Genomic DNA, 23,365 nt, shown 5'->3' on the forward strand with positions numbered 1-23,365 from the left:
TATGTTTTTAAATATCGTGTTTTTTTAATTTCAATGTTTTTGAAAAAAATACGATTTTTGTTTAATATATTATTAGTATTTTACAAACTAAACCCTAATCAAGTGAAAAAAAAACAATTAGTAATAATTTTGTAGGGGAAATGTAAAAACAAGAGTGGTATATGTACCTTTCAAGAAGCTTGCCTTCATAATGTTGATATTTTTTTTCAATCTTGATTGGTTAACTTTGCCCATGCGATCCTCGATCCTTCCCGGTATTACTTTCATATTCTGCATTCATGTCCCTCAGGTGATTACAAAGTTTGATTGCTTAACTGTTGAATATTAGATCACGATATCAAAGTTTGATACCCATAACCGGTTTAGCAACAAAGTGACCCCTAGAATTTGAATTATTTATTCAGATTGTCATAATCTTCTCCGGGGCAAAAGGTGAAACAAATGAGAAAGTCTCCCTTACGTAACAAAGCTTTGGATAGAGATTTTTCCTCCCAAATGACTAGACCACTTCTTTGGAAAGTTGTTCAATATTTGCCGGCACCCTTAACCACTTATTATTCCTGCCAGAAAGAAGATGAAGTGGGACCGCATTTCGAGAGAGAGCGAGTCGATTAACATAACTTTTGTGTGCTTTTATTGTTTCCACATGCAAATCCCCTTTCGCCAAGTGAGGAGCTCTCTGCAGCAGCTTTTGTTCATCGTTCATGGTGGGTACTCTGAGGAAAATGTTCGAAAAGTGAGGAAAATGTTAATGCTAATGCATTTCTGAGCCCTTTTCCACGACTCCAGCCACGACTCGATGGAAAAGTGGGAAACAATTTTCCCTCCTTCAAAACAGCGAGAGCTTGGCGTGACATGGCTTGAAAGTTGGAGCTTTTGGAATTTTCTGGTTGGGCAAATTAAACAACTAACTTGCAAGCCCGCGGTTTCAAGGCGACAATGGTAAAGTTGCGGCACGGGAAAATTAGTTTGTTCATGGTGGAAATTTGCACAGCAGACATTGTATAGGTTAAGGTGCATACTGTTAGCTTGAATTTTGTTATAATTTAAAAAAGAAAAAAGTTTAAAAGCTTGCAAGCTTTGATGTTTAGCCGAGAAAGAATAAAAACACGAAAAAAAAATTCCAAAAAATATAACAGCACGTTGGATTAGCGCCACATCATTACACGAAATTAAGCTCAGCCACAGAGTGTCATTTGGGTGGCCAACAATACACTCAACTGGAGGACCATTGCCAACCGGAAGTGGGTGAAAGACACCGAGAGCCCCAAATAAATCCTGGCCACAAAACGTTTACAGGACACTGTAAAAAAAGATGCTGTCTAATTTCAGATAAATTTGTTGAAAAACTTTTTGATCAGATTTTATACTTTTTTAATAATATTTTGAAAAAAATTAAAAAAATCTATTTGAAATACGTTTTTGTACTGTGGAAATCCTGCCAGCCGGCGACATCCAAAAATAACAAAAACAACAATAACTTCAAATGTATTTCCTTCCCTGTACACAGAAAAAAAATCATGGTAATATTACATCTGGGAAGGAGTACATCTTTTATGTAAAAAAAAATGTGTAATTTTACCTCTGAAAATGGGTAATTTTACCACTATTCTTGTGTAATGTCGCTTTTTCAGTCTAAATTGAGGTAAAATTACATCATATAAGAGGTAATATTCTACCTTCCAAAATTAAAGCTTCAAAATTTACACATTTTTTTACTGTGTAGTTGGCGTTAACGGTCACAACAGCAGCAACAAAAAAAGATTTAATTTCATTAAAAGTGTTTTTTCCATTCGTTTGCCCTCGCCACATCTTCCTTACCCAACACAGCAACACTGCAGACTTGATCACGTCCTGGAAAGGAAGTTAGAGCATCTATTTGGAGTAGGAAGTGCACGGAGGAAAATTAGTTTTTGATTTCCATAAATATTGCCTAACGATTCGGAAAACTTCTACAATTGATTGAAATCTAATTGCAAATTTATTTCCCTCCGTGTCCATTTTCCACGTTCAATTTCCTCGCAAACTTATACATAATACCAACATTGAAATGGAACGTGCCATTTTCCGAATCCTCCCACTCTTCGCTCAAGAACTTGCCTTTTGTTTTCACCCTTCGGAAAAGCCAGACTTTTCGTCACGCGCTCTTCATTTTCCACTTTATTGAGCACAGGAATCTGAAAATGATGATAATGTTTTCCCTTCAAAAGGGGGTGCCTCAACAGAAAAACTACCCCCTTCAAGGGTGTTTGGACTGTTTGGAATTTCAAGTGTTTCTTTTTCTAAAAATCAACATGAAAATCATCCAAAGGAATGGAACGTAATAAAAACACTTCCCCAGTCTAAGGGAAGTGGAATGCGACACAATCGTTTCGGTGGGCACTAAAAAATGAAGTACACTCAGAGAAAAAAAAATGTATGTTTCTAAACAGCCTTTCATGCTCTTCTTCTCAAAAGGAAAAAAAAATAATGCATTTTCCAGTGCTGCTTATTGCTTGTTGTCACAATAAATTCCGAACCGCCGTCGCCGCTGCCGGGTGATGTCGAGAGTTTATTTTTGTTTGCAAATAAATGTGTTTCCTGGCCTAGGAGCGAGCCTTGAGTGCTGCACAGGAACAGGATAAATGCGTTTCTGCTGAATGGAGAACGTTTCTAAAGCTTGTTATAAATGTGTTTGCCCTTAGGGAACAGGACTGCAGTGGAAATTACGGGTTTAGAGGTGGTGGCTTTGAAAGTGTTATGCAATTGATGACATTCATCCAATCTAATAATATGTTCAAAAAGATTTTAGAGAAAAGAAAAAAAAGTTTCCGATGCCTTTATTTTTTCATTGATAAACAAAAAACGGAGAAGAGTTGTTGAAATTTCAAATTGATGCAAATCATTAAATTCTAAAAAAAAATTGAATCATTTATAGGAAAAACCAACATGCATTTGTTTCTTTTGTTTCAAACACAGTCCAGACTCGATTATCCGAAGCGTTCAACTATCAGAAGTTTTGTTTGTCCGAAGTTCGACTATCTGAAATTATTGTTTTCCAATGACTTCGTATAATTTAATTTATAACATCAAATCAGAATAATTAGAATTTTTTTTCTAAAGCTTCATAAAAATATTTTTTTTGTTGAAGTTAATTTTTGCCATCAAAATAAGTTATTAAATTACATGCAAAGAGTACATTTATTGGAAAACATTTGATCACCTATCCTATTTTACAACTTGTAGAGAATTTGATTTAATTTTGGGATCATTGATGGCTGGCGTGAATTTGAAAAATCTGATTTTAAAAAGCATGAAAAAGTATCAAATAAATTTTGAATGCTTTGCAAACACACAACACAAAAACTGAGAACTAACAAAATTGAAATTAATTAATTTTCCAAAGCAGAAAACAGATATTGTGCCGAATTTTTCCTTTTCACTTAGGCCGATGCAAATATTTAAAAAAGTTTTTGTCCCTCGGCCCTGGCCGAGGTCAGGGGGGGGGGGGCAAAAAAATAAAAAAATACAAAAATTTAAATAACAAGCCATAGTCTTCACATTTAAATGAAAAAAGTGTTTTAAAATGCATTTTACTCTAGTTCAGTTTTTTTGCAATCATTAGATTTCAAAAAATCTAAGATCTGACAAAAACAAAAATTGTATCGAAAAAAAGGATTTTGCATCGAAAATTTTCAAAAAATCTTAAGATTTTTTAATAAACCCAAACATGCCAAAAATGATTTTAAACGCAGGAGAATGTATTTTAATTTGATTTCAGCTGGTTGCACTTGAATTTTCATTGAAATTTTGATTTTTCGGGCCAATTTTGAAGGGAGGGTGACAAAAACTTTTAAAAATATTTGTACCAGCCTTATCACTGAATAAATAAAAAATAATAAAATTTATTGGCTATCCGATAACATTTTACAGCAGTGCGAGTCGATCCAGGTTAGAAAAATGAATGGACAAGAAAATTTTTTTAAAATAAAAATTGATTTTTCTGTTTTAATAATCATATGATTGAGACCGATACAAAAATTGAAAGAGAAATATTTCGGATCCGGTACAGTTTTTTGTCGAATGATAATTTCGCCGAATGGGGCGTTTTGCCGAAAGTTTTTTTTTTTTTGCTTGAAAAAAAATACCGTATCGTTCGAAAATACTCACATTTTCAAAATATGCTATAGGGGTATCAAACGAAGCAAAATTTGGTTTGCTTTATCACATCAAGAAAGTTTTTTTTTTTGAAAATATTAAAATTTTCACAAAATACCCATTTTTTCGAAAGAACTTAAATTATTTGCAATATGGGTATCTAACGAAGCGAATTTTTCTTATTTTTTACTTTATTAGAGTTTTTTATGGGAAATACAAAAAAAATTATACAATTACCGTATTTTTTCTAAAATACTCAAATTTTCAAAATATGCAATATGGGTATCAAACGCTGCGAAATTTTGTATGCTTTTTTAACGTTATTAGAGTTTTTCTAGGGAAACATTAAAATTTTCACAAATTGCCGTATTTTTCAAAAATACTCAGATTTTCAAAATATGCAATATCAAACGACGCAAAACTTTGTATGATATGAAGCATACACAATTTGAATGTATGTATATAGCATGCAAAATTTCATCTCGTTGTGTTTTTTTTAATTTTCAAAGGATTAATTTTCTAAGAAAGTGAAAAATCATACCAAATTTCGCTTCGTTTGATACCCATGTTGCAAACATAAAAAAATTGAGTTTTTTCGAAAAAATACGGTAATTTGCGGAAAATTTAAGTATTTTCCAAAAAAACTCAAATAAGGCCGTTGCGTTATTCTTCAAAGTTTTTGTCGCACCCCCCTTCAAAATTGGTCCGAAAAATCAGGGGGCAAAAATATATTATTTCAAAAAAAAAATTCAATTGATATAGAAGTCTAATCGATTGAGAACAATCTAAAATGCCTTTTTCTGCATCGGTTATCTTATTTAGCATGTTTGGGCTAGTTTAAAAATATTTTAAACTTTTATGAAATTACAATGAACAGCAATGTAAAAACTTTTTTTTTTCTCTCATAAATATTTTTTTGTCAATACTTAAAAATCTTGGAAATAAATTATTGCAAAACAACTGGACAGGGTATAATGCATTTTTAATCACTTTTCATTCAAATGTTGATACCGTGGCCTGAAATTTCAATTTTTTTACTTTTTGATTTTTTGCCCCCCTCTTCCCCCCCCCCCCTCTCGACTTTGACCAGAGTCGAGGGACATAAACTTTAAAAAAATATTTGCAGCGGCCTATATAGAAAAAGCATATAAAATTTCAATTCGTTTGATACTCATATTGCAAATTATGAAAATTTTAGTATTTTAAAAAAATACGGTATTTTTTGAACAATTTTGAGTATAAAATTTATATTTTTAAACTTTAGGCCGTTGCAAAAAAATTTCAAAGTTTATGTTGCTTAAAATGATTCCGTACCATTTATACCCAAAATTTACAATTTTACTTATTGGCAGAGAATTCACTAAAACTCAATTCTGTCGATTGGAGCGTATTCAGGGAGTCTCATTGAAACTTACTTTTACGAAACTGAAGAGTTTACCGACATCAGCTTATAAAATGTCGAATTGTGTTATTTATGTTCAGTAAAAATGTCATAATTGTGCCAAAAATCATGCACAATTAACATTACGGACGATTTAACAAGTATTTGAAATGTTCTATGAAAAAAAAGTGTCTGATTGCTACCCAAAAGAGGAACAATAAGCAGTTTAGGAATTTGAGCATATTTTGAAATTTGGTCAAATCCAATGAACAGACATTGTATTCCAAGTGATGCTCTAAAAAAATATTAAAGAAATCTGAAAAATTATGTATTTGCAAACATTTTTTACCAGTCGTAAAGTTTCTTCTAAATTGAGTGCTCATAAAAAAATCAAACTTTCCCTTTCCAAAGATAATAAAGCAATCACCCAGAGGGAAGTGACATCACTTGATACTGTCAAGTTTGCACAACTCCAAACACGCAACGATACTCCATGTTTCAAGCCACACAGCATCCATCCCGAACGCGAGGGTCGCAGATAATGGTGTTTGATACCCGGCAGCTAAAACTGCTCGGCAAAAACTACCGCGCCGTCGTCGGCGACACTAAGTCTGCTGCCAACACGACGACCAACGACGACAACGATGATGATGGTGTGGTGAAGCAGCAAAAAAAAAATGTACAGAAATTGAGAGCAGGCTGCCTGGCTGGTGGGCCTTTCCGTCCTCGTCGTTGTCCTGACTTGATGAGTTTTTCACGGTTTCGAGGAGGACTCAACTCGATCCCGCGGATAGTAATCTAATTTGAAGCAGGCAGGCAGGCAGGGAGGTGGTTGTGATTAAATGTTAACGGCTTCATCAAGGAAGACGAATTGAAAATGAAAATTATTTCCACCCACCTCGGGCCACCTCGGGGTTGGCTTGCTGGCACGATATTGGCCTAATTATAAGGTGGAATTAGGAAACGATATTCGTTTTTAATGGCCTAATTCCTTCAACTAGGTGAGCATTAATTGGACCTTCGGGGAAGGTTTTATTGCCTACTGGATTGCATGACCTGGAAGGTAATAATATGGAAACGACGTGGTTTACAGGGAGGAAATTTGCTACTATGGAAAATTAATGGTTTTGATCTACATTCCAATTAGTCGAAAAGTAATTCAGTGGAGACACTTGGCGGCTTCAATCTGAGCATTTTTAGATAGTAATAGAACAGAGAATCAGCATTCAAAGTTTGGCTAATTTGAGTCTTTCAATGGTAATGCTTTAATTCCACCACCTCAGAACATTAACATGAAAGAATTTTCCTGGATTTTGTTGATGAAAAGGCAGCTTTTTCCACGATTTTTTGCTTGCAAACAAACTCAGCTTAAAAAAGGTAAAAGGAAAAGAAAACTAAGCTCGTTGTAAAGAATTAAATGAATTATTTGAGCGAAAGCAGTTCCCAACATCGTCACAAATGTGTGAGTGCTTTTTCCCAGAAATGGGTTTTTCTCTACATCTGCACGCTTCAGTAGGGTTGTGAGATGAAAATGCTCTCAATGGGGGCTAAAATTGGAGAGTGAAAAGCGCGGGTGAAAATAATGGCTCACATAAATCAAAGCCTGCTGTGAGCATGACGGTGGTGTTGTGTGTGATGTTATTTTGTTGCGTTTTCATGCTGGTTAATTGTTATACAGTCGACTCTCTGGCTGTCGATCTTCTCGATATCAATAATTCTCCATCTATCGATAAATTCTTCAGTCCCTTCAATCTGCATACTTCAATTATCTTCATTCCTCGATATTTTCCCTTGCTTGAAGGATCTCTTCCTCGACGGTCCCTTGGATTCTGTTTGCTTTAAAAATCTCTTCCGGTTGTCAATAATTTCACTTTCTCATGGCTTGCATAGACATTTTTCTTGGCGAAACGTAGCTTTGAAGGGTGTTTGACATTAGTTTGTTTTTGTTTGATGGACGTTGCCATGATTCTCTCCCATAGCTGGGTATCAAGAAAAAAATATTTTCAATCGAGTCTTCATTTTGCATCGTTCTGTAAACTGATGATTCTCTTCCTCGACGGTCCCTTGGATATTGACAACCAGAGAGTCGACTGTATTTACTTTGTTTTAATTTCGATGTTGGACATAAAAGGGCTGAAATTCTTTTTATCTTTTGCACAAAAAGTAAGAAAAACAGTGAAATTTTCCATTGAATTATCATGTTGAAACTAAAATGAAGTTGAAAAATAATTGGTAAATTATCTTCATGAAAAACTATCCTTTGTAGGCACTTTATCTAAATATTGCATTTCCACCGTAATGAATAAACACCACAAAACAACTTTTCCTGTCCGCAATTAGAGAATATTACCGTCAGTGCAGAGCTTTGAATAAAACTCGAGACAGAGAGAGCAAAAATAGAGCCAGTCAGTCGTTGCCCCCTGAAGCAAAAAAGTTATAATTATGAAAATTAGGTTACTCCTTGGTAGGCAAACGCCCGGGTTGGCCAGGTTCGCCAACAGTGCCAGTCGAATTATCTGCAGAAAAAAAAGAAAACAGCTGGAGACGCATGGTAGGCGGTGGGCGAGTCTGCATGAAATGCACCATTTGGCCTCCCTGCAATGGTAAGCAGACACACGCAGCAGGCCACGTGTTTTTGCAACGAGACTGGTTACAGAGATGTAAATTGTTCAATGAAGACAATGAACAAATTTAACCATATTAAAAAGTTAAAGATGTAAAAAAAGTGTCAAAAGCTAAATAAAATTCTATGAATGCTAGTACAGTCGACTCTCTGGCTGTCGATCTTCTCGATATCAATATTGCTCCATCTATCGATGAATTCTTCAGTCCCTTCAATCTGCATACTTCAATTGTCTTCATTCCTCGATATTTTCGCTTGCTTGAAGGATCTTTTCCTCGACGGTCCCTTGGATTCTGTTTGCTTTATAAATCTCTTCCGGTTATCAATAATTTCACTTTCTCATGGCTTGCATAGACATTTTTCTTTGCGAAATGAAGCTTTGAAGGGTGTTTGACATTAGTTTGTTTTTGTTTGCTGGACGTTGCCATGATTCTCTCCCATAGCGGGGTATCAAGAAAAAATATTTTCAATCGAGTCTTCATTTTGCATCGTTCTGTAAACTGATGATTCTCTTCCTCGACGGTCCCTTGGATATTGAAAACCAGAGAGTCGACTGTATTAAACTTTTTTTTGTAGGAATTTAGGGAAATTTGAAAAAAAGGGCTAATGATAGAAATTAAGTGATGTTGCGTAACAAAACAATGAATTTACATAGAAAATTTAAATTAACTTAAAAAAATGCAACGGCTTAACTGGAACACAGTTGCAGTTTAATCAACATTAGCATCAAAGTTCATATATAATCAAAAAATTGTGATTCTGAGTAGCTTTTGTTCTACGAAAAACTTTTCTTTTCTTGTGTTATGTATGTTTTTCTTGGTTCATTTTCAATATTTATATTTGCTTTTATCTTGTCAAGTTTACGTTTTTTTCTGATAGTGCATTTATCTTGTCAAGTTTATGTTTTTTCTGATAGTATTTGGCTAATAGTTTTTATTTCATATTTTTACAGCCAATTTATATTTGGATTTTTTCTCACATTTTTTACTCTAGAGTTAAACTATTATCATTTAAATTGTTTAAAAATGTTGAAAGGTCTAGTCTGGGACAATACAAAAATTACTGCATAATTATTTTTACATATCATTGATTGTTTGGTGATATTTAGTCAAATTTGGTTCTTTTTTAATTTTGGACCTAACAACGGCTAAAGGAAATTTATTTAAAAAAAAATAAATTTAAAAGTTTCAATAAGCATTTGTAATTTTCTCATTAAAAACGATTTTAAATAAAATCAGAAAGATTCAATAGGATGGTTTTATCACGATAGCATTTTATGTTACACCAGAAAAAAATATTGAAACATTCTTTCGACTTCGGATTTTCTTATAAGGATTTCTTATTAGAATTGTATATTGAAGATTTGGCAACAATGCCAAAAGTAATGACCACTTAAGTGGAATGATTAGGACGTATGTAAATAAAATGTTTATCTGTACATGGCAGGATAAGCACTCGAAAAAAAAATATATAAATCATCAAAGTTTAAGATAAATACTGGAAATAATTATTATAATTAATTTTCGATCCAAAACCCTGTAAAATTGCAAATTTTTTCATCCCTGACCAGTTGCAGTGTGCCTATGCAGCAGACAGTTTCTATTAATACCAACACCCATAAGGTCGCTCGCACACATTCACACGTGCATCCTGTCTAGAGGCCTCCATCGAAGCAGGATCTGGACGGCTTTTCCTCGAATCAGCCGCCGTGGCTTGCTTTGTCGGCCCGTATGGCGGGTTCAATAAACATATGACGGGTGGCAAGGGTTGCGTGTCGCATGCACACTAAGGGAGAAGGGCGCGCCGCCTACTATGCCGACCCAACAGTGCTGCCATCGCGACACGCGACAGTGATGAAGGTGAACGCCGATTAGAGCGGGAAAAAAACGTTGTGGATTCGTGGGAAAATAGAGCCATTCTTGGGGCTGGAAAAAAGGCTTTTTTATCCTCTGCGTTTTTCTCTTCAATTTCCATATTTTCATAGACTTTGCATACACGCCAACTGGAGTTGTGTTTGGACCGCTGATGAGTGCTAACGACTTTTTTTTATTTGCAGTAGAAATACTTTTGAAGTTGGAATTTTGACACAATAAACGGAACCAACAAATTAAGAATCAACAAAATGAAAATTAATGGAAAATGTTCAAGGATATTTGTTTCACCGGCTCCAATCAATGCGTCCTTTGAAGTGTTTTCCCAGCAGCACTCTCTTTATCTCAAGGATCTCGCGTACATCCAATCTTGTTGAAGCATGTCACGATGCTGGTTTAGGAACTAGAAAAAGCAATATCTCGAAAGACGAAGAGACTGCTTTCCGCCATCATCGTGATTAATTTCATCACTCTTGAACTAACGAAAAAAAGCTCAAATTGGGTAAACTTGCACGTTTCTTCTCAGCGTGTTCAAACAAAAAATTATCCTGCTTAATTCACACCCAAGTCACACACATCCGGTAACCACCATCATCATCATCATCTTGAAAAGTTCCTCCTCGAACCTCTTCGGAGGGAGGTTCAGGTGCTTTGAAGTGCCACCACGTGGCGTGGGTGAGTTCACACGTGGAGGGAAACATAAAGAAAGCACTGCAAAAGGACCATAATTCATAATATATCGATTTGATATTAATAGAACGTCGGACGGATGTGGCAAGCCGAGGTGACAGGAAAAAGTGAAAGCCAATTTTTCCCACCCTCCCACGCGTCAAATTCCCACACACAGTAAGAGAAAAGTTGAGTTTGGTGGAATTTTTAACCGGGAGTCCACTGTCGAGAGCTTGTGGTGCATACTTTCCAATTAGTTTTGAGAAAGTTAGTCCACGTCAGATTATTGGAAACTGCTCCGAGGGGATTGGATGTGTGTGTGTTTGATAAGTTATTATGCAAGCTGGGTAGAGTTTTAATGGGGAATCATATCGGTTTTGGTGGCTTGAAAAGAAAAAGTTTGCTGAATTGTTCCGTGTTGGACAGGCTATTAGTGAAGTTGGTCCTTTTTGAATTGAATTTATCAGAGTTCAATATATATTTTCATTGATACCAATTCCCACTAACTGAACTGAACTTTGTACAAAACAATTGCTATCAATTTCACTATTGATCTTGTGACAATTGACTCGATAGAATTTTCCAGCAAATAAAAGTGTGAACATTGTTAAGAAAATCAAAATTTGATATTGAAAAGAGCAGATAATTTTAAAAAATCACTTTTAACATTGGATTTCGGACCATTCGTTTCCAGAGGAGAATCTATTTATTTCTGTCTTTTTCGATCTTTGCATGATCATATTTAAGCTACCAAAAACCGTATCAACAAAGTTTATAAAGGAAAATCTAGGGAGTTTTTTTTTTACTATTTTTTATAACCTTTTTTTTCCAAAAGTCGTAACTTGGTCTAAGATTGTTTGCCTGAAAACATGGCCATTTTATACCCCTGAAACATATTGGTCTCCGGCAAAGTTGTACACGGAAAAAAATCAGGTTTCAGGCAACTAATGGTACGATTTTCAATGTCAAAACATGAAACATTCTTGTAAATTCTCGATCTCTTCAAAAACAATATTTTGATTTTTTTTAAATCAAGACTAACATTTTAAAAGGGCCAAATATTGAATATTACGCCCATTTAAAATGCTAGTCTTGATTTAAAAAATTTCAAAATATTTTTTTCAAAAAGATCGCAAAATTTTACGAATGTTTCATGTATTAACATTGAAAATCGGACCATTAGTTGTTGAGATAACTACATTAGAAAATTATGGGTTGTTTGTAGAGCGTCCAATTTCCCGGGATTACCAATTTCCCGGGAAACGGGAAATTTTCAGCCAATTTCCCCGGAATTCCCGGGAAATTTTTAATTTATTGAACATTATTATGATCTTGGTTTTAATTAATATTATGCAAAACAAAATTGTATAGGACATCATCATTAATGGTTTAAATAAGTGTGAAGATCAATTAGCAGCTTGACTGCATGTATGAAATCATTCGACTACAAGAAAATGTATTTTGGTATTTTTGATGAGAAATATTTTTTATCAAAACTGTGAGTAAAATTAATCCATAATCAACAATCATAAAATTGCATAATCCATTTCATTTCATTTTTTATTTTGGTGGGCAAAAAGCCCCCTTGAGCTGTCTCAGACACATTCTCAAGAAGGCATAAAAACCACCTCATCTTAACGCATCAACAAGTTTACAAACTCCAATGATACAAGATTTCTTAAACTAATACATAGAACACAAATAAAACTTTCCCTAATTCTAACCTAAACTCCACAATCATAACATGCAGAAATTATGTTTTTCATGACAAATACTGGTTTCAGCTCTTGAACAAATGGTAAAGCATTTTAGTGTTGGTTTTACTCTGAACAATAAAACAAAATTCAAAGCAAGCTATGTATATATTTTTGCATTTTTTGAGAACAAACAAAAGAAAGTAATTTTTCAAAGATTATTTTTGTACTATTATGCAACATGATTAAAATTTATACGATAAATTAACATCATTCCACAAAGTCTTCTATTTTTTCACACTTAACCCTCTAACACCAGTAGTTGCACCAGTTTCTTTAGTACTAGGTATTCAACCAATTGAATTAATTCTTTTTGCACAAATTCGAAAATCTCAATTTTAATTTGGAGGTAAGGAGTTAACATTGTTTTGATGAAATAACATCAATCTATTAAAAAATTATCTAATTGTAATAATATAATACTCATGAGGCAAAATCTATTCCCAGCTGCTTCAAAAATTAATATTATCAGAAATAATTCTGATGTCATGATTTCTGATAATCTGATTAATTATATATAAACCAAACAATACATTTAATTGAACAAAATCATGTTGAGTTTGTTCATTTATTATTTTTTCAGAGCATTTTCAAAAAGTAGTTCAAAAAATTTAAGAAAATGTTTACTTCCGCTTGAATTTCGGGAATTTCCGGGAAATTAACAAATTTCCCGGGAAACGGGAAATATTTTTTTTCGGGAAATCCCGGGAATTCCCGGGATTTTTTTCCCGGGACAGGAAATTGGACGCTCTAGTTGTTTTATGAGACTTAGAAAACTTAAATTTTCGTGTTTCCTTTTCTAAAAGCGGCCGAGAGGCAACCAGAGGTCCAATCTTCAATGTCTCTTTGACAATTTTATAGCAAATTTTGAACTTTTAAAAAAAATATTTTTAGAGATGGTCACTCATGGTCACTATTTTCAAAAATCTGCAAATATTCCGCTAAAATCAATCTTTCGGTGGCTATTTCTTGAAAACAGAGCCCTTTTTCAAAAAATATGAAAAGTACTTTTCGATTGCAAATTCAACTGTACATAAAAAAAATAACGTAAATTTTTTTTTGCATAAGCATCGATTTTTTTCAGAAATCACTTTTTTTCAAAAATTCATAGCTCGGCGGCAGATTTTTTGACCATGTTTCTCTATGGCTCAAAAGTTGCGGATTTTTGTCCCCTAAAACATATCAAAAAATCTCGAAAATCAAAAAATACGTATTTTGGGAAATTGAGTTTTAGTGAAAAAAAAGTTGATTAAAAAATCTGCAATTTTTTTTCCGTGTACCTATTTTTTTCTCAAAAGTCCTCAACAATACCTACAACTTTGCCGAAGACACCAAATTGATCAGAAAATTCACTCAAAGGTTACAGCTGTTTGAATATTTACATTCCATTTTTGTATGGACAGCAGCCAAAATTGTATGGAGACTTGTATGGGTGAACCAATGACACAAAATAGCTTATTTGGTCATAGGGAAGGCCCCCACAAAGTTTGAGCCAATTCAAAAAATACATAAAATAAAAATGGTCGAAATCGGCCGATTTTGTAGAGAGTTGCTCAAATCTTTCAAGTCTTTCAAATCTTTGAAATCTTTCAAATCGTTCAAATCTGAAATTTTATAAAATATTGAAATATGAGGTATGTTTAAATCTTTGAAATCCTTCAAATCTTTCAAAAATCTTAAATCTTTAAAATCTTTCAGTTTTTTTTTCAAATCTTTCAAATTATTATTTTTTTTAAATCTTTCAAATTTTTCTCTTTGAAGTTTTTGATATTTCCTGAGTTTTTAGTCTTTTTTCAAATTTTTGAGATCTTTTTTTTAATTCTTAAAATTCATATTTTATTTTAAATTTATGCAATTTTTTAAAATTATTTATTTAAATTTATGATTGATAAAATTAGGACTGAGTAAGTGAGTGAGTAATCGAGTGAACAAGTGAGTGAGAAAGGGATTGAGTAAGTGAGTGAGTAAGTGAGTGAGTAAGTCAGTGAGTAAATGAGTCAGAAAGTGAGTGAGAAAGTGAGTGTGTAAGTGAGTGAGTAAGTGAGTGAGTAAGTAAGTGAGTGAGTAAGTGAGTGAGCAAGTGAGTGAGTAAGTGAGTGAGTGAGTAAGTGAGTGAGTAAAAGAGTGAGTGAGTGAGTAATTAAATTAGTAAGTGAGTGAGTAAAAAGTGTGTGATTAGTCAAGTGAGTAAATGAATTTTTGAGTATGTGAGTTAACGTGAAAATTTTCAAAAAAAACTTGCACGCAATCGAAATACAACTTGTTATTGTATCATTGAAAATCTTAAATCAATGTTGATTTTATCATAACAGCCATAAATGTTATAAACCATTATTTTTTCACTGTAACAAACAACATCACGGTGCCAATAACTTCCCCCCACAAAACCACCACCACCACGAGTTACAACGCTCATATCATTTCGCTGTGGTTTCACCTTAAACCACCCCTTATCGACAGCTGTGTTGTACACCCATATCACACCACCAATCCCTTCCACCACACACAGCCACGCAACCTCATCAAAGGGTTTCACGGCGCACAATAACGTGAAACCACGTGCAACTCCCCGTGGGATCCTGTCAGGATCATTCCCTTTTCCGTTGAGCTGAGGGGCACACGCATGAGCTGCGTTTGAAGGGTTGTTGGGGTAAGAGGGCCAAATCAGCACTTGACTTTAAAGGTGAATCTCAACATTGTACCTTTACCCCATTAGACGTCGTCTTTGTCGCAGTAGTTCATCAATTCTCGGGAAAATTTTCCACCCCCGCAGGGGTGTGTGAAATTGATTTTGTCTTCACCTTGTCACCGTTTCACGAGGGCGATAAGTAACGGTGATAAATCGTCGTGTCGTTTGTCTTGTTTCGGAAAATCCAGGTGCGCGTCAACAAGGTCAAAGACACTCGCCGCCTCTAATTTCCACCAATCACGCGATTTCGACAAAGGACGAGCCCGTATCGATGTCAATTTGTCGCTGCGCGACGACCTTCAACAACAGGCCTTCATTAGTCTATTAGTCAACGAATGTCTCGTCAAGTTGCGCGCCAAAACTTTTTCCGACAAGGGCGAGGAAAAAAAAAAGTTAATTTTGTCCTAATTGATGACGTCAATCAAGGACGAACACCAGAACTCTTGAGGGGCTCAATTTCGGTAATGGTCCTCTTGGCCTCGACGGGGGGAGGCAAAAAAAAGTTTCCAAATTGGGATTGGTGTTTAGCAGTGTTCCGGGCAGAGCCGGAACCTGTGCCAATTGGTTGTGATATTTTTTTGCTAATGGTTTCTCTTTGTTCTTTGTTTTGATTTCAGATTGTCAACGGCACAGCATTTTGTGGGTCATTCGGTGAAATAAGGTAAGCACTGTGGAATTTTGAGTTATTTTTTTTATTAAGGGGTTACATACATGTAAAAAATCTCAAAAATTCGTAATTCCAATTATTTATTAAATCCTTTCAAAAGATGATTTCCAATCACTCCTAGAAATTTCATATTTCATGATTTAAGTGAGTCGAAGACGATTTAAGTTAAAAGTTTTGCCATGCTCAAAGCGAACCGTCAAACATTGTGAGCGTTTTTCTCAAAACACAGAGTTGATTTGCGGGAGCCACGATATCTCGAGATGGGATGGACCAAATTGGCTGAAATTTGGAGTGAGAACTCTCAAGACATATTCCGTGTGCATGACGAAGCCCGATTTTGAAATTTAGGTTTTTAAAAAAATTACAAAAATCAAAAACTGTTGATTTTTTATATGAAAAACAGAAAAATATTTTTATCTTTTTTAAAAATAAACTTTTTGAGAATCGGCCTTCGTCATGCACACGGAACTCGTTTAGTGAGTCTTTACAAAAAAATTGAGCCGATTTGGTCTACGAAGTGTTCAGATATCGTGGCACCCGGCAATGGTACATCCAATTGTCTTCATATTCATTATGTTAATAGATGAAAATGTATATTTTAATACCTGAAAACAGATTAAGTAAAAGTCAAAGTAGTTATGTCACAGACATAACCGGAATGGCGTAGACTTACGTAAAATTTAGATATGTGAACATGTGGGTTTTCCTTATATTAATTTGAAGAATTAGCTATATATATTGGAAGGAACACCCATTCGAACGGCAAAGAGAGGAAAGAAAGAGACGAAGGAATTTTAGCGAGCCGAATGGGGGGAGAGGGGGCATAGGGGTTGGGGGCGAGAGCAGCCTCAGAAAGCTGTGCAATCTGTCGCCCCCGAAGACCAAAATTTGTTCCTGAAATTTAAATTCAAATTAGCTCGCTGCCTCGTCCCGGGTGGGACGAGGGCAACTCTTTCAACACTAGAATTTGATGAGACGTAAATCTTTCAGAAGCGCTCGCCGCGAATGCGACGAGCTAGTTGGATGTCCTGATTGTTTCACAACCAAGGCTTGACCCACGAGAGGCTTTTCGGCGGAAGGCAGCAGGCGCGCGCCTCATCTTGTTGATGCCTCGTCCCGGGTGGGACGAGGGATGGGGATTGAGGCACCTCCGAACCACAGCAACCACGAAAGATCCTAACGGTCCGGCCATCGAGAGGCAACTGGCTGACGGTGACGACGAGAAGGCGATGCGCACTTCTTTTCCAGTTCTGGTCCCTCTCTCCTGCTGCTGCTGCTCTGGTCTCTCTCCTGCTGCTCTGGGCTGAGCTTTCCTGCTGCTGCTCTGGTCTCTCTCCTGCTGCTGCTGCTGCCGGTCCGACGTCTGAGACGTGAATGATGGAATGGGCTCTGGCGCACGTTCTTATGTATGATTTCGGCCCGCTACTTCCCCTCCTTTTTCGCGACCGACACTCGGTCGCGTTGCTCGGATGATTTTCCCCTCAAAATAGGTACTTGACATTCCCGTCCGTGAGTGGGAAGCGCTCATTTTGCTTGCAAAATCTCTGCATTTTGAAAACATTTTAAAACATTCAATTGTTTCAATAGTTAAACTATTTTGCCAACAATGAAAGTTTTATAGCAAATTGCTGAATAATTTTCGAATCGAATGGCACATAAATCGTGTCGATTCGATTAGAGGGAAGGAAGATATAAGCGTTTGACGGATGACGCAGTTATCCAGGGCCTTCGGCCCGGGTTTTTTGGAATGACACCCCAGTACCTTCGACAAAGACGTAAGTCTACGTCAAAAAGTTTTAGAGTGTGCTCATAGGAACCCTTGACATTTTAGCCAATTTACATGTATGTAACCCCTTAATTTGGTTCACGATTTTGCGAGAGAAAAGCTTGTAAAAACCCATAAAAAACATAAATTAATCAATAAGCATAAATTTCGAGTAATACAAAAAATCGAATATTGAGATTAGCTTAGCTGTGTATCCACAGTATTTAGCAGTGTGGCTACCGCCACAATTTGCACACTTCGCGTTCACCTTGATTTGCTCGTTTGGTTGTTGTTGATTTAACAAAATTACAAAACCCACCAGTTTTAAATTTATGATCCTTGTTCGGTATTCAATAGTTCAGTAACTTTTATTAACTTCTAAAATCGCATGACAGTGTTACCAGATTGTAAAATTTTATGCCTTATTTTAATTGTTTTAATATCTTCAAATTATTGCAAACGACCGGGTTGCAAGAGCAGTTCTCTAGAATTCGTAAAAAAAAAGTTTTTACTTTTGGATGACATTTTTCCCATCGATTCCAAGATACTTAATATGCTATATTACATAATTGATTTCTCCATACAAATTTGGGGGCAGTCCACACAAAAAAAGAAAAATGATCGATTGGTGTCTTCGGCAAAATTGTCATGAGAACTGTTGGAAAAAATAGTGACCAAGAAGAAAAATAATACCAGTTTTTTTTTTTAAATAAACTTTTAATAATTTAGTTTAAAGATATTTTTTAGCGGACAAAAATTGCCAACTTTTGAGCCATAGAAGGTACGTTGGACGTTATGTATTTTGCCAAATTATGTTTTTTTTAAATAGTATTTTTTTTAAATCTCAAATATTCCTCCAGCAAAAATTCCAAAAATCATTTTAAGATGTAAAACTGAATTTGGAATCAAAATGAACTTTTGTGATTACGAGTTAAAGCCATTTTTAGGTTGAAAATTTCAGAAAATATACATACTGATAATAATGTATATTTGCAAAGCTGAAAAAATACTCTACAATTTTCATTTTTTTAATTCCTACTACCTTATATTTAATCAAAATTTTGAAAAAAATGTTTTTCTAAGTGTTACCCTTTTGGGCCTCAATTTTCAATCGATGACTTCTTTAAAACTATGGATCGAATATTTAATGATAAATAGTGATGTGAAATTTCTTAACTTCTAAAAAAAAATTAAAGATTTTTTAAATCCCGACATACATTTCAACATGGGCCAAATATTTCGTTTTAAATCCTTTTGAAGAGAAAAATTTAAATTTAAAATTTCAAGCATTTTAAAAAAAAAAGTATTATAAATTTATAAAATATTGTTTATACAATTTGTAAAAAGTTAAAAAAAAATGCTCTATTTGATTAAAAATACTAAAAAAATCGTTATTGAATGAATCCTAAACAGATAGAACTTTGTAGAAATTTATTCAATGTAAATCTTTTCTAAGCATTAATGTTTTGCCCCCCTGATTTTTAAAGGAATTTTTTTAAGCATAATATTGTACAAAACTATATTTTTGATGTTTTTTTTTTTTTTTGAGTATGTTTTAATTGAGGATAAAAAATACTTCTTCAGTTATTACCCAAGTTAATGATGTTATCATTTGTAAAACAATCAGCAATTGTACAAAAATCTAAATAAAAAATCAAAATTATTAACTTCATGCTTTGAATAAAAAATTTAATTGAGAATTGTCCAAAATCCAATGATAAAGTCTACTGTGATCATGTTAATTGACTTTTAGATCACATTATTTCAACATTTTAGTTAAGGAATTTCTGGAAAATTAGTGCATTTAATTTAATTTCATTTTTTTCACTTACTCCAACAGAAAAAACAAATAATTTTGAGGTCCTCTGAGTATCATTCAAATGTTGTCAAATTTTGAACGTCAAAAATTAAACATTAAAGAAATTATGTTACCTTTCTAAAGAAAATAATTTCAATAATCAAAAATATACAAATAAAACAAATCGGTAAAATAAAAACTGTACAAAAAATTGAGTCATTGATTCCTCCTAAAAAACTGATCTCAACCTTCTCAAAAATCCCTGCCCAGAACCGTCTCAATTTCTCCGATAAAATCCTTCCACGAAGGCTTTCCCCCCTCATCTGGCATCTGGAAATCAATCACGATCGGTTTGCAGCGCTCAATTCAGCCGCGTAATTGTGATAGATGTAGGCCAGATTGGACGGAGTCAAACCCCAGATTTCTCCGCCTACATTCTCTCCGTTCGTCATCTTCAAAAACATGACCCCGTCGTGACTTCTGTGATCCAGAAACGATGACAAACATGTTTTCTCCCGCTTTGAATGGCACACGGATTGGGAGTTGATTAATGACCGGTTTTCTTCGCCGGACATCATTGGGCATTTTCCTCTCTTTTTATTCGAAGACGATTGTGTAACGTTTTGTGATGTAATCGTAGGAAGAAAGGAAAAACGATCAAGCAAAAAAAAACTAGCAATAAAATGTTTTTCTCGGAAGGCAGTTGCTTGTTCTTTTGCCAAGATGAAAATGAAGGTTGTCAGTCGAACAAAAATGAAGATTTTCATGAAAATCAATCAAAGAGAGTTGATTTTTTTTTTTCAAAACTTTGTTTGCAATTAATCAAAAACTTCATGTCAGAAAATTGTCAGATAATTTCAAATTGCTCATTTGGCAGGTGCTCAAATCCATGTTTCCAGCCTCAAGTCATTTGAAAAATAAATCGACCGTAAATTGGATTTTATAATCGATTGCCCTGGCACTGAAGTTGTGTGAACAACTGTCCATTCTACGAGCTGCTGTGTGCAACGAGCAGGATATTTATTTATCTGGCCGCCCTCAGGCAAGGATGCGCGCCAGCCAGCCGTACAAAAATGATATTTTATTCACCGCAGACAACGAAATGAAAATGTTGCCCTGCGCCCGAAACTAGACTCGATTGGGTGGAAGCTCCCCAAAGGCAATATTTTTATATTTTTTGAAGTCGCTTCGCCCAACGATGTCGAAAAGTTGTCCAAACGACGTGTCTTTCCCATATCGAAAAAAGCAAATGGATTATGTTTCTTTTGTGGATCTGGGGGAAAAAAAACACCAAATCCAGCGAGGAAAATAAAACCTTCAAACGTCGAGCGAATTCTGAAGGGAAAATATGTTTGTATTTCTCAATTTTCCCAGCCTCGAAAAGAAGACAGAGAATTATACGCTGGAAAAGGGGAAAGTTTGCTTTGGTTGAGCCATGATTTTGGTCCGTGTCGTGGATGATCCAATTTTCATCAACTGAAATCCCATTTTCGGAGTCAGTTTGTGAAGCAAGGATGGAACGAAATCTTCCTGGATATTGCGAGTGATGGCGATCTCTTTTATTGGCTGACATTCTTTAAAAAGAAAAATCTCTCTTTTGATCCTGAACTTGGAGCATTAAGATTGTGAAACCAGTTGATTCTGGTGAAGAATTTGACAGTTTCTTTGTACTCAAATTGAAAACATTTGCTTCGATTTCAAGATTGAATTTTGGTGATTCAAAATTCAAGATTCAAGATTCAAGATTCAAGATTCAAGATTCAAGATTCAAGATTCAAGATTCAAGATTCAAGATTCAAGATTCAAGATTCAAGATTCAAGATTCAAGATTCAAGATTCAAGATTCAAGATTCAAGATTCAAGATTCAAGATTCAAGATTCAAGATTCAAGATTCAAGATTCAAGATTCAAGATTCAAGATTCAAGATTCAAGATTCAAGATTCAAGATTCAAGATTCAAGATTCAAGATTCAAGATTCAAGATTCAAGATTCAAGATTCAAGATTCAAGATTCAAGATTCAAGATTCAAGATTCAAGATTCAAGATTCAAGATTCAAGATTCAAGATTCAAGATTCAAGATTCAAGATTCAAGATTCAAGATTCAAGATTCAAGATTCAAGATTCAAGATTCAAGATTCAAGATTCAAGATTCAAGATTCAAGATTCAAGATTCAAGATTCAAGATTCAAGATTCAAGATTCAAGATTCAAGATTCAAGATTCAAGATTCAAGATTCAAGATTCAAGATTCAAGATTCAAGATTCAAGATTCAAGATTCAAGATTCAAGATTCAAGATTCAAGATTCAAGATTCAAGATTCAAGATTCAAGATTCAAGATTCAAGATTCAAGATTCAAGATTCAAGATTCAAGATTCAAGATTCAAGATTCAAGATTCAAGATTCAAGATTCAAGATTCAAGATTCAAGATTCAAGATTCAAGATTCAAGATTCAAGATTCAAGATTCAAGATGCAAGATTCAAGATGGAGATTTTATGAGCAAATTAATCTAGTCCAGTAATAAAAGAAAAATTTAGTTGTTCTTTCCACACAATGAAATCAGCCAAATTCGTCGACTTCGAGTAGGACTTCCTCCCACACTTGACAGACGACAGGTGAGTCAGAAAATAAGCCAAGAAAAGTGTGGGTGCAATCAATCGACGAAAGGTTATCGATGGATGGAGGGCTTTTTTCCGAAACACAATAAGTAGGGCAAAGCTGAACTTTTTTTTCGGCAGAGGAGTCGACCTTTCTCCAGTTCTTTGTTGTCAATTCTGATGAAAAATGCTTCATTTTTTAGCTTGTCATTTGCGCTTTGAATTAAGTTGGTTCCGAGAAATCTGTGGCATTTCATCCAATTGTTGAACCTTGTGGGAAGAGACTGGAATTGATGGTTTTGTCAAACCTTAACAAAAAAGCCAGATCGAGAATCCGAAAAGAACGAATGCAAACATTTATTTTTCCAACTGAACCAGAAAATTGTCAATTTGACTAACAGAGCAATGACTCACCTTAATGCACAGCTAGTCATAAACAAAATTTAAAACCTGTCGGAAACAACATAAAAAGACCCTCCTTCTTGAAATTCAGAAAGCAAGCCGGAGACAGCTAATAAATGCGTTTTTATTCAAATCGATACACTGAAGAAGGCGAAACAACAAAAAAAACTCACCGGGAAAAGGATCCCTACGGAAACACTCCCTCTGATGGAAAAGGACAAAAAAACAGGAAGGACGAAAAAGGTGCTAAAATATTCCTCTTCCTAGTCCTCGTTTCTTCTGAAGCAAAACATGGACAAAAAGTTCCCAAATTCAGTTGAAGTAAGTTGTTGCCTTTTCTCACATTTATGTTGCTTTAAATCCGAATGTAATTCTTAATCTGTTGACAGTGTTGCCAGATTTCACAAATGTATTTCAAAGATTTGTCTTCTGATAAACAGTAAGATCTAAATGAAATTTTTAAGAATTCTTACTTATACGGTTTAAAAAGTTCAATTTATTCTTCTTAAGTTGCGATATGTCATGACAGGGTTGCCAGATCTTCAATTTATTCCAACAAACTGTGAGACGATTTTGAAGATGATTTTTATGCAATTTTACTACAAAACAAATGGCCTTAAAGCGTTCGATAAGTCAATCTAAAGCAGCAAAATTTAATAACAGGATTGCCAGTTTTAGTCAAAGTTTATTAAATATTTTTAATTTTTGTATTTTTCAATTTGGATAAAACTTTGGTAATCGATTCCTAAGTGCCAAATAAGCCATTTTGCATTATTGGTTCTTCATACAAATTTGGAGGCTGTCCATAGAAAGGTATAGGTGATGGTTAGGACTATTCGTAAATATCAAACACACGGAAAACAAATTTAATTATTTTTGAAATAAATTGTTTGTCCCAAAATTTTGGTTATGTTAAACCCTTTTCAATTTTTTTGATATGTTTTAGTAAACAAAAAGTGTAAACTTTTGATGTATGGGGTATGATGGACGATTTGTTTTTCGCCAAGTTA

At 34.6% G+C, this 23,365-nt stretch overlaps 1 long non-coding RNA gene across 1 annotated transcript in view; it reads left to right on the top strand.

Annotated features, from left to right (window-relative positions):
- Positions 1-23,365, top strand: part of LOC119766982 — a 59,863-nt gene that overhangs the window by 15,017 nt on the left and 21,481 nt on the right. Inside the window, exon 2 of the long non-coding RNA XR_005277245.1 lies at positions 15,742-15,785. This is a non-coding gene — a long non-coding RNA (uncharacterized LOC119766982). The remainder of the gene's footprint in view (positions 1-15,741; positions 15,786-23,365) is intronic.

Source organism: Culex quinquefasciatus, chromosome 2 (assembly GCF_015732765.1).
Source record: "Culex quinquefasciatus strain JHB chromosome 2, VPISU_Cqui_1.0_pri_paternal, whole genome shotgun sequence".
In the NCBI taxonomy this organism is placed as follows: Eukaryota; Metazoa; Arthropoda; class Insecta; order Diptera; family Culicidae; genus Culex; species Culex quinquefasciatus.